Raw genomic sequence first — 12141 nt, forward strand, 5'->3', positions numbered from 1 at the left:
ATTTATTCTAACCCTCGCAGATATCTTAGTTAAGATATATTGCCTTGTGACTTTGTGGTAAAATCTTATCTTCCTGGCTGTGGCGATGCAGTCTACTGCACAGGAAATTCACTCTAACTATAACCTTGTGCTGTGCTATTTCACTGTCTTTGACATTATGTTCTGCTGCACCCCAGCTTGATTTTAATATTACATCACTAAGTGTCACATCAAGCATCAACACCTCCAGCAGAGGCCTCTCGCTGCTCATGTCTTTGATGTGTAAGAGCACCTGAAAGGACACGAGAAGCAGTGAGTCATAACTGCTGTGCTTGTAGCAGGGCTGTCCATGTCAACCAAGACACCAGTTGCATAGAAAAATCCTAGAAAATGACCAGATTTATATAATTTTGCCATTTTGCAAATTCATAAAAAACACAACTGACCAGGCATGCCTTTATTTGATAGTACCTTTAACGTCTAATTTCAATCCAATGTATTCCTCTGTTACAGTATGTGTTAATGCACAGGTGTTAAAATAATTGTTCCAATTTTCTAACTGGTTTCTTCACTCTAACCCATAATCAGTCTTCAGTTTTTCTCCTGTTACAAAATCATTATATGATGACCCTGTGTGTGAAGCATAGCACTGATAGTTGCTAAAATTCACCCTAAAAGGAGAAATGCAGCGTTGTTCAGTGTCCAGGGTCATTTGGGACAGACCCTTTGCAGACTGAGCTGCTAATGCCAAAGTAATGACCCCCTGTTTATATCCTCCACTCATGAGGATCTGAGCAAGAGGACTGCGTTTCTGCCACCAATCCTCAACAGTAGCATGACTTAACTGATTCCCTGCCTGGGCTTTACATTTCAGAGCAAGTAATAACTGCACCACATGTATGTCACAGGCCTCATTGAAGGACTGATGGAGAGGACTGCGTTACCTTGTCACTGTTAATCAACACAGTCACCTCAGCAGTACTGCTGTCATAGCCTCCCCCCAGAACTACTGTCAGCATTTCAACCATCTTATCTGATGGCTTATATATTTGATAAGCAGGCTGAAATTGAGGAACATATTCTTGCCTGTCACTTGGGTGAGTGACAGACAAACACATGTTCCTGTGTGCAAGTATGAATGACATGCTGTCTGATAATCCTATCACATGCATACATGATTTGTGGGTCAAAAGCAGAAGTATGATTTTTTTTTGGAGGTCTAGTTACACATAACTGTTCAAGGCATTTAAAGGACTATATTTAGGTAGGTTATAATATCCAAATCAATGCTAACTGGGATGTGTATTAAATTTGAATTAAATTACACATTTCTTGACTGTTTTCTGCGGATACACATTTCGTTTTTACATTTCTTTACAGCTTGGCCAGAAGAAAGATATGCCATTTCCTGTCGACCTACACAAATCACTGGCTGTAGTATAACTATGATTATTCAGGTGACATTATAAGAGAAATCAATGGTGCAGCTCTGTTTTTATAAGTTCAAAGGGCCAGGTAGTGTGGAACATTTCTTAGTTATCAGCTTGGGACAATGGGGACCCTGAAGCCAGAAGAGTGACTGAAGGAGAGATCTAACCCACAGACACAAAACAATTTAACAAAGAGGTTGTGTTGTGGTTTTAAATTACTCCTGTTGTAACTGTACGCAAAAGGTCGCATGTTTGCATTTCTGTCTGTATTAGTGGTAAATAACAGGGTCTATTAAGTGTCCCATGAGGCCTGACTGCACCAACACACAAATGTCAGTATGATAGATGAGCATTGATTCAGGAGGAATCTAGAGGAACCTAGGCTCCGATTAAAACAACTAAACAATTCTCTCAGGATAAGAAAAAAACAAAACAGACTGTCTGCATGTGCTTATCTGTGTGTCCGCATGCACTGAGACATGCAGTAGGTCTGTTTGAGTACGCGTATAAGAATATGTAAGGGTTTATGTGTGTGACAAGTGAATCCATTTGAAACCTGTGTAACCATCATCAAATAGCTTCAATAAGGAGCTGGAACTAGCTGGTACATAATATACGTGTGACACTGTCAGGCAATGTGAAGTTAAAAAATGGAGAAAGCTGTATTCTACAGTAAAGTGGGTCAGAGAAGTTATTAAATGGCTGAACTTTGTTTTACCCTTTTTGTTTGATCTTGTTTCAGAAAGGCAGAGCACAGAAGCCACCTCCTTCAGGACCCTTATATTGCATTTCTGCCTTCTGTATTTTGTGGGCGTGATCCTGGAAACAAATGCCCAATAGGCTGCTAGTATGCACTATAAGACCCACCTTTTTATGGTTGCTATGCCTACTCCACGTTTCTCTCCGATCGACGGAAGAGGTAGCCAATCAGCGTAGAGCTGGGCGCGAGGTTGCGCGCACACTGAAAACTGTCTGGTGAATTTCTACTACTACGGTCAAACCGCTCAGGGTGCTTACAAGTGTTGGACCGCGGCTGCCGAAAGACCGAGGATGGAAAATGTACTATAAACGTTGTTGGAAAAGTCTAAACAGGTAATGAATGATTCCCTCTGTTTTTACCTCCTTCTGTAACATAAATGTAATTCAGAATTTGGCTCGAAAGACTGAGGAAATGCTAGGCTGTTAAAAATATCGAGTTGGTCATGCATGGCTGTGACATTGTTGAATTGAAACTGGCAGCAGTGGTAGACACGTTTGTTTGACATGAACGGAGGAAATTTAGCTAACACTGAAGGAGAAACTTATCCAGAATTAAACTTTAATGTTCACTCCAGCAGAATTAGCATCCTCTGCCAAGGTGGGGCAGGGCTTTATTGGACTGAATTTTGATATTAGTCCTGCTGACATAAATTCAGTTGACACTCAGAGGATATTTCTGCCATCTGATGATAACTTCGAGTTATTTTTGCTCTGCCAGTAGGCTTGTGAGTTGAAATAGATCTCACTGAATTTCACTGGCCAAAGGGTATCTTAAAACAGGTTGTCTTTTGTAGTGAGGATTCTTGCAAGAGAAGTTTGCACCATCATGTGAGCGCTGCCAGTGCACGATTTTTGAGGCTGATATTCAGATATTTGAGAAAAACAAACATCTGCTCATGATTCGTTGGCCATCAGAACTTGAACATTCAAAATGAGCTTTTCAAGGAACTGTGACCAAGATAAAATGACATTTTGCAGTTGATAGAAAGCTTTCATGTGCTTTCCAAAGCTTTACTGCTTGTTGTTAACATGCATATATATCTGTGATGAGCTGAAATCAACATGTGAAGTCATCCATGCAGATGTAACAGTCAGGCTCACCTGAGATACTCTCTGCCTTGGGAATAGTGAAAACACTGACTATTCAGAGCCAGTTCTGGGTTTACTGCTGGACATCACAGATCAGAGACACATTATGGGGTTTCTAGGTTCGATGGAGTGAGAGCTATTCACGCCTGCAAATATGAACTGGTCTGTCCCACATATCGCAAGTGAATTCTTGGAGGTGTGGCAAGTATTTGTTTGCCTCCGTTGGAGAATGGTACCCGAGTTGGAGATGCTCTGATGCAGCTCTTGTAGACAAACTTCTGCTCAGGAAGGATCAGATTAAACAGAGCTTTGGATGCTGTAACGTGATGATTCAGTTTGGTACTGTCTTGATTTGAAATGTAGTATCTTGCTGTAGTTTTGAATTGATAGAATTGCGTCATCATTATGGAGAGGATCCTCCTTCACAAGACAGGCCCCTTTTGTTGTTTAACTTTAATCTGAAATCCAAAAGGGCAGACCCACTCCTACAAGTGAGTGGGGTGAAGCCTGCCATCCCTCTCAAATTGACTGGTAGGTCTTTTGATATGACTAACACCGAACAACAACTTAAATTGTTAATGTTTTGAAATATCAGTAATGTTTGCAAACATGAATTAAAATGATTATGGTAAAATAGTACATTGTGGGGTTTTCATGGTGGGCTACATTAACCCTACATTAACCCTAATCTGAATCACATCTTGGACCTTTGTTGCATGTCACCCACCTCTCTCTCAACATTTCCTGTTACTCTCTACTACATGATATGAAAACGTAATACAAATGTGATGAAAATCATCTTTTTTTTATTTTTCATTCAGCCAGTAGTATAATACTACTGTGTTTGATTTTACCGATTATTTATTGGATAAAATAGAATTTAAAGGAAAAGCAGAAGCAATCATTTTGGAGAGTTCGGGGCTTTCAGGAAGGCGCTTTGCTTCATTGCATCACTTTTAGGCTGCACCAAAGCAACCAAGCTGGAATTCCCCTTTGACGGCCTGATAGATGTTTAATTTCCAAACAGCTATAGAATAAGCCACAGTGTTTGCACCTTCATACTGCAGCACAGCTGTCTTCTTGTGCTACAGTGGACTGTCTGCCGGCAGTGTTTTTCTCTCTCTGAGTCAGAAGTCGAGAGTTGAGTGCAGCTAGGTCTTTTGATATCAATGAAGTAAACAGTTCTCTCCCTACTGCCTTGACTTCAACAGGAGTTAGACCGTTTCCCCACTGAATGCTCAGAAAGTGAGGCAGGGTGGGTGTGGGATGGAGAGAGAGGAAACAAGTGTGAAGGGAAGGGGTTTCACTGTCATTAAATAAATCGCGACAGTGTTGGAAGAAACAGCTATCTTTTCTCACCTTTTCTTGCTTTATAGTCACAATCAAGACAAGTATTGCTTGGTACTGGATAGTTCCTGACAATCAGCTTCAAAAGCTGTTTTTTTTGGCACATCATCTACGTATATTCAGCTATACCATCATACTTAGACTACAAGTTAGGTCTCGACCTTGAAGGGCATGTATATTGACTTGAATAAAGATACTTTGTTCTTGTTTTGTGAATTTTAATTAGGCTGTTTGTTTTATTGATTATACCATAATGCTGCTGAGATACAGAAATGTTTTTACCCATCATAGTGATGTGGCTCTGTGAATGGTAATGTTAGCCTGTTCGAATGAAATTGAAATTTTGTACAGACATTCATGGTACCCGGAGGATCTTTCCTCTCGCCCCACCATTAGGTGGACATTTGTGGTGGAGAGCGAAATGTCTCAATAACAACTGGACGGACGACTATAAAATCAGGTGTAGACATTTGTGGTCTTTGTTTTGTGCCTTCATCCGGTCAATGTTTCACTTTGTCTGATACGTTGGTTTATGAGCATTGCATCCTTGCAACACTTCTAACTGAGTTAGCAAGCTGCAGGCTAGATGCTGACATTGTCACTATACCAAATATTGTGCAAAATATGCCATGGTAGCATATTGCATAGTACTAATAATATCTAAACAGTGACCCCACACAGACACGTTTACTGGATTTGCAGTAGTATGAATGCACTGATGATGACAGGGAAGTGGATTTTTCATTGTGGGAGGGATTTGGACAGTGCACTGCAAAAGCACTTCACATCCAGAGTAAAGTTTGGATATATTCAGATGCTAGTGGTAAGTTATGAGCAAAGTGGGGGTTATTTTCACTTTAATCCCAACATTTCCTTAAACCTATTTAGTATTACTGATCGTGTTACAGTTTCAGACTGGCTGTTATTTGGAGATTAATATTACAATTCAGTGGTTTTTGTTGTTTGTTTGTTTTTTGTCATAGATGCATGTTGTTGTATTGTACAAATATTGAAGCTGTCACAGTAGAATGAATAGAAATGCTGTCTGAAATCATAAGAAGGGAAACCTGGGAATCACTCCAATTGAGAGTGGAGTTACAGGCTGTCATTTCGGCTGTCACAGAAAGTGAGGAGGCTGACCACCTGAGAACAGAATACAGGTGGTAAAAAAAAAAAGCTCAAACTTTTAGTGACACCTTCAAGCCTTTGTGACTAGGCTGCCTTTTTGCAATTACAAAACCACAGTCTTTTGTAAAGCCTGGTGCTTTTCGACCCTGAGCTTCTCTTTCCAGACACCAGAATTGGGTGTTGACAGAAAGAAGGTGAGGAGAAAAGAAAGAAGCAGTTCTATCAGAATCGCTCCCTGTTTTGCATTTATATTTGAATGGACTAGTTGTCTGTGCAGAGCCGACGCTTTATCTGACAAAAACCTGCTGAACAGTCCTTTTGCTTGAATATTCAAACAAGCAAGAACGCTCATGTGCACACGCTTGCAGCCATGCATAGTTAATCGGATGGACTCTTCAACCTCCCTGATGACTCCTCTTTCTCTCTCTCTTTGACCCATAAGGATCTTCTTACTATTACTTATTGTGATCCTGCCTGCCTGCTTCCCCTTTGGCTCTTCAACAACAACATTATATGGGGCCAATGACAAATATTAATTATACATGTGTAGCCTCTCATATTTAGGCTAGAGTGCTTCGAGGCCTTCCCTCGTCTTTGCCAAGCAGGGCAGAACCCAGAGGCAGGAAATATGAGGCAGGAAACAGTGAAGCTAACCTGTTTCATACTGAAAACACAAACAAAACTCTTTGTACGTTGAATGCAGAGCTCTTCATTTACAGTGCAATACGTTTCTTTCATCATAAATGGAGTGCAGTCATTATTACATGGTTTAAAGTTCAGTTGGCAACAAGTGACATCCCTCTGTGAAATCTTGCACAAGTCCCATGTGTAAAACCATGACCCATGCCTGAGGTTGTGAATGAGCCCAGCCAAGGTCTCCTCATGGCAGATGGGAGGGTCCTGGGGCGGGATGGAGGAGCACACCATCCCCTCTGGCTCAGGTCCTCAATCTATATCTGGGTTTCTGGTTCATTTTATGCCGTGCTGTGCTCAAAGGCAAGAGTCATAAGGAGAGACGAATGATGAAAATTATTTTGTAGATTTGCCCAACAGCAGCATGCAGGGTGATTTCAAATTAAGATTATTTTAATTACCTCAGAGTTAAAAAGGAATCAGCCACGAGGAGGGAAACCTTGGATATAATGACAGACTTAAACTGTATTTACAGTTGGACTACAGAATGATGTCCATAACGCTTGTTTTAGCTGCTTTATCTTTTTCCTATTCATTATTCATATAACAGATGTCGGATATTTCATAGTAGATTAAATCAATTATCGAGTAAAAGTATTAAACATCGGCTGGTCACAGCTTTCTTAGATGTGAGGATTTTCTGCTTTTTTTTTTTGGTTTTGGACAGTTTCGGACAAAAGAAGCAATTTGAATATGCCAGCAACATTCTGATGGGAAATATACATCAAATAATCAAGAAATCAACTGGCAGATTATTCAGAATTCAGGTCATTTATGGAGCTAAAATGCTGAGCATGTGCCTGTTTCAGCTTCTCAAATATGAGAATTTACTGCTTTTCTCTGTTTCACATCATTTGAATTTTATATTTTGGGGTTTTGGACTGTTGGCCAGACAAAACAAGCCACCAACTGTCAGTTGCTGCTCGACCTATATTTTTGGTTGAGTTAATAGCAGCATGGAGAGTTGCTGACAGTGATTTCAAGATGAGATGTTTTTTTTATCAGAAAAATGTCTCTGTTCACAGTTTCTTTTTAATCATTTAACAAATATCAGATACGCTGTCAAGTGTGTGGCTGCACAACAGAGAAAATATGTAGCCTCACTGATGGGTTGCTAAGAATATATAGAATACAGCTGGAACACAATAAACAGCAGGGTTTGACTCATTACTGTCTTATTTCCCAGCTGCACTTCTGCAAACACGCTCATCTCGAGCAGTGTATGGACGTGGACCTGTATTGTGAGAGGGTTTGCTGTCACGCTGTGTTCACTCTCTGCTCTCACACCGCTGGTTATGCCAGGGCTTGGAAGTGATGCCCTCCTGGCACGCTGTCATAGACTGGTCTGGACTGTGGCAGTACGCTGCAGTGACAAAAGCACATTCAGGCCAGGACAAAGGGGAGCTAAGAGCCTGGGCTGTCTCTCTCTCTCTCTCTCTCTCTCTCTGCCTCCTGCCTATTGTGTTTGCTGTCTCACTGTTTCTCTCATTCGGCCTCAGTCACTGAAGGCTTGAGCACACGTTCATCAAGCCGCCTGTTTACCGTGTTAAGAGAGCAGCTCTGCACAGTGTTTCTGAGGCTGCTCTAGTCATTAAATGCAGGGTGTAATTCTGTCATTAAGTTGGCGGTGATGTGATTGTTGGTTTCAGTGTGTCATCGTTGACTGCAGGCTCTGGTTTTAGTGCTTTTTGTTGACACGTTTGGCTTTGTGTGCCGTGCTGACAATTTGGGGGCGCTGCATTTGTTGCTGATGATTGTAGCAGTCATCTTTGTCTGCATATACACAGACACACAATGACTCACCACCAGCACACTGCATATGCAAAGGTTTCTTGAGTTTTTTTTAATTTTTTTTTCAGTCAATCAATTAATTTCTTTGTGTATAAGATGAAAAAAAAAAAACTTAAATACTCTTTTTGAATTCCTAATGTTAAACTTGCAGTCCATCAGAGCAAAACATGTTTACAAACAAAGAAAAGCATCAAATCCTCATGTCTGAGAGGCTGGAACTACAGCATTGGCATTTTTTGCTTGCTAAATGATGGAATGATTAATCGATTATTGAAATAGTATAGAGGTACAAAGAGTCGTCAAATAATTGATTAGTCCGTTGACCGAAAATTAATCAGCCACCAGGGCTGCAGACTGATGGCGTCCTGTCATCCCAGGGATGATAGAAAATGTGTTTGTGACGAGCAGACATCTTCCCCAGGATACCTCTGCGATGAAAGAGATTTTTATATGTCTGTATGTATGTATGTATAAATATGGCTTAGAAAATGACAAACTGAAGCTAACAAACTGAGCACTGGCTATAATAGAGCTCGTCTTCTCCTGCTGCTATAGTTACCCTACCCTGTTTTTTCCCCGATAATGCATCGATTACGTTCACATTGAAATCAGCATGATGAGAACTCGTGAGCGGTTCCCTTAAAGCAGCTGATGGGCAGCAGAGTCCTGTGGTGTGTTTGGCTAACAGAGCTAAGAGCTAATGGAGCTAATAGCCTACAGCTAATGGAGGTGATGAGGTACAACATATTAAATGAGCCCCATTGCCTCCATTGGAGCTAACAGCTAATGGGGCCAAACACACAGCAAGACTGAGAGTTTCAGTTCTGAGGAATATTAAGTGTTAAACTGTGAACTGCAGTTTAATGTGACAACATGACAAGTTTAAAGTAAATAAATATACTGAAGCTGAAGTACTTCAGCTGAGGTCAGTTTGGAGGTAAAAGTACGGTGTGGAGAAAAGTAGTCTGGAGCCCTGTCAGCCACTTTCTTGAGTAAAAATAATTGTTCGCTGAAGGCCTAAAATATTTATTGATTTATATCCCGGTGGATTTATGATCTCCCCTGTAAGTGACCACTTGTTATTACGTGACCAAAAGTTCACATTTAGGTCACGTGATGACTCCTGAGACGGCTCCACTCACTGATTGAAGACTGTGAGATGCATTGAAAGCTCCAAATCATTTGTAAGTTGACCTTTTGATCTTAGATTGTCATCACCATATGTTGCCCCGAAAGGTCCAGTGCTTCACCACTACTACTCCACAGGAGTTCATGAGTTTGTCACAGCAGCCAACGGTGTCTGATGATGCAGAGAGATGACTTCAGTCGTTGAAAGAGATTGAAAAATTATAAAGGATAATTCAAATGAGTATGCAGAAGTAAGCCGTTATTGTGCTCCTGCTTATAGCAGAGCTTGACTGATCATACCAACTCGCATAGGTTTTATATTTGTGAAAGAAACTGCTAAATGTCCACAGTGAAGTCCTGCTCTAAATAACCAGTCGCAGCAGTGAGTCATCCCATGCTGGTCGACGTGGCAGAGGAGTGCAGAAGACCATCAGCGGCGGTGAAGGGGAAATTAGGCCTGACACAAAATGATCTCTCCACCACGCTTCGCCAAATAAGGTTTAAAACTAATACTGAAGGACAGACCAGTCGATCTGCAGTGCAGTAGACTTCTCTGTAAGGCTCCAGCTGCTCTATTAAAAAATCCTTGTCCTACCTCTCAGTGCCTCACACCTGCACTGGAGAAACAGACTGACTGCATTGCTGGTATCTCAAACAGTAGTGACTATGAGTGAATAATGAAAACACTCAAAGGATGCAACAAATGATTTTCATTACTGATTAATCTGTTGATTATTTTCATGATAATAGGATTCAATAGTGAAATATGGCCACCATGGTCTCCCAGGGCTCAATGTAATGTTTCATTCAACCTTTTTTTTAAGTCTTGAAGAATCTTTGCGGACCATATGGCCTCAATTCCAATGATTTTAAGAGTATGAATAAAACATTAAATACACAAAAATATTTAGGGGGGAAACAAAAAACAGAACACAGTTTAAAACACTCTCATTCAAGTGGATTAGTTTGTAATTATGGTTTTAAATTGACCTGTGGGGGACAATTGTGTTGGGTTTTAATGTGTGTTGTAAAGTCTTTCAAGCATGTGCGATGTGAAGACTAACAGCAGTTTTCCCAGTGTTTCAGCGTTCAGTGTTTGCATGTGGGACTTGGAGCACTAGCCAATCACTCAGTCAAAGAATGATCTAATAATAATAATGCCTTGAAATTACTTGTTTTGTCCAACCAATAGTCAAAAACCCAAAGAAAAATGAAATGCAATGAACAGATCCTCACTTTGAATCTTTTGCTGCTTGTTTTTAGGTAACACCTTTTATCCATCTTACTTATGCCACAGCCACTGTCACTCAAGGTTTTGTTTCATTCATCTTGTCCCTCACCTGTTTGGAGGCTTGTTTATGTTTACCTGATTCTACAATATGGCTGTATTTGTTTTAGTCTCGCCAGCCACCCACCTCACCTCAGTCCTCTTCTTTACTCACCTCTACCTGTCCTGTTTCTTTTTTGCTCTATTCCTTTGTGCCATTTACTTTCTCCCTCCTGCTTTGCTCCCTGAGCTGGTGACAAATGTGCCTGTTCAGAGGTTAGTGAAGCATCTTTATTCCACACTTGGCTGTGTCATTACATTTAACCCACTTCCATTTCTATTTTGCTCTTTGAGTCAGAGGAGGAGGCTCTTTTCCAGTGTTTTCAGTGGCAATGTTAGCAGAGGCATGGGGAGTAATTCCTGTTCGACCTCTCTCATCTCTGGAGGAAGGTGGAGGTGTGAGGAGACGAGAGATTGTGTTTACCTATCCTCCCTTCCTTCGGGAAGACATCTGTTCATATATCCCTCTCTGGCAAAAGAAAGCAGGAAAGGAAATAAAACCAGAAACGCTTAGCATGGGCGGAGACGATGCACCATTTATTTCCTCCAGGAATTAAATGGGTTGTGTATAGTTCTTGCCTGCGCATGAGACTTTCTTTCACTCCTCCCCATTTGCTTGGCTTAAGTCCTAGTTTTTCATGGCAGCCATCTGTGTGTTGTCAGGCAGAGTGAGGGTGGCAGAGAGCAGCAGAAGAGGTTAATGTGTCTCCATTGATAAGGCTGATTGGCTCGTCTCTCTGACCGGCCTACTGTCTGTCTGTTGATGATATGAGCCTCGACTCAAACCTTCTGTTTCTTTATTTACTTCACTATCTGTGTGACTGTGCCGCTGCTCTGTTTCTCCATGCTCTCTCTGTTTGCTTGTCTGTCTGCTTGTGTGACTGTTTGACCTGTCAAACATAATCATCTAGCATAAAAGATCAACGGTTGATCAAGCGCGATTGAATGTAAACAGATTGGCAGGGGAACAGGATTACAAGACGTGGATAATTAGCATTTTAAATTATGCTTAAAATTAATGAGAAAAGGTGTCAGAATAGCTGTTTCTAAAACACGGAAAGTAGGATTTCCAAAGAATTGTTGCTCTTCTCTTGATTTTTAGCCATGCTCAAGGGATGACAGTGTTGGTCTGCCAATCCACCACTTTGGTCCAGACTGAAATATTGCCATGGATTTTGCACAGAAGTCCTCAGAGGATGAATCATACTGACTTTGGCTATCCCCTAACTTTTACACTGGAGCCCTCTTCTGAAATTTTTCATTTGTCCAATACTTTCAACTAAACACCTGCAAAACCAATGACGTCCTCATCAGCCTAAGCTGTACTGTAGGTCTAGTGCTAATTATCAAATGTTAGACTAGGTAAAGACAAAGTAAACTAAGATGGTCAACGTGGTAGGCATTATACCCACTAAACATCTGCATGTAAGCTTTGTCATGGTGAACATGTTAGCATGCTGTTGTTAGCAT

General features: G+C 41.0%; 1 protein-coding gene across 3 annotated transcripts in view; it reads left to right on the forward strand.

Annotated features, from left to right (window-relative positions):
* The first annotated feature begins 2404 nt into the window (after nucleotides 1-2404).
* Nucleotides 2405-12141, forward strand: part of fcho1 (FCH and mu domain containing endocytic adaptor 1) — a 59075-nt gene continuing 49338 nt past the window's right edge. For all 3 annotated transcript variants that reach the window (XM_041936143.1, XM_041936144.1, XM_041936145.1), the window contains exon 1: nucleotides 2405-2501. The gene's annotated coding sequence lies outside the window, so the exon portion shown is untranslated. The remainder of the gene's footprint in view (nucleotides 2502-12141) is intronic.

This window comes from Chelmon rostratus, chromosome 4 (genome assembly GCF_017976325.1).
Source record: "Chelmon rostratus isolate fCheRos1 chromosome 4, fCheRos1.pri, whole genome shotgun sequence".
NCBI lineage: Eukaryota > Metazoa > Chordata > Actinopteri > Chaetodontiformes > Chaetodontidae > Chelmon > Chelmon rostratus.